A 633-nucleotide genomic window follows, 5' to 3' on the forward strand; every position below is an offset into this window, starting at 1 on the left:
ATAAATAATCTTTTTCCTGGATATGAAACAATGGTGAAGTCAAGTACACCAAGTAATTAACTCTTTGGCTGATGAAAGACAGTGGAGCTATGTATGTGTAAAATATATAAATATATCTAATAATCAACTAACAAAGAAATTAAAACATTAAACAAAACCCGAGTGTATAGCAGTCTACAATTACCCTGGTTAATCGTGACTTCATAATATTAATGGTATCTTAGTGAAACTAAAGCCAATTTACTGGGACTAATTATATAATGCATACACAATGAAAATTAATGTCTCTTAGAATAAAGGTATGTTGTGAGGCCCTGTCTACGAATATCAGTTTCCTTTAACTTTGATGATGACTTCCAAGCTCTGTGGTGAACCCTTTTTCTTGGTAGCCTAAGAACTTGCTTATGTTATTTTGCTTGATGGTTATCATTTAGGTTAAATTTCTTTGCTTCATTTTTACTTGAAACTCTCTTAGTAAAGTTAAGTGCAGGAAAATGAAAAAAATATTGATAATTATCATAATAAGAATAAAAAGAGTTATTCACTTTTTTCACCACTTGGAATACAGGATGTTGTGATAAGCTAAACATTACAATAACACATATACAGGGTTAGTAAGCTTTATACACATCC

At 30.3% G+C, this 633-nt stretch overlaps 1 protein-coding gene across 4 annotated transcripts in view; it reads right to left on the reverse strand.

Moving 5' to 3' along the window:
• The window catches only part of LOC119592622 (uncharacterized Golgi apparatus membrane protein-like protein CG5021), a 14,466-nt gene that overhangs the window by 9,487 nt on the left and 4,346 nt on the right, over window positions 1–633 (reverse strand). The window lies entirely within an intron of this gene.

Source organism: Penaeus monodon, chromosome 30 (assembly GCF_015228065.2).
Source record: "Penaeus monodon isolate SGIC_2016 chromosome 30, NSTDA_Pmon_1, whole genome shotgun sequence".
In the NCBI taxonomy this organism is placed as follows: Eukaryota; Metazoa; Arthropoda; class Malacostraca; order Decapoda; family Penaeidae; genus Penaeus; species Penaeus monodon.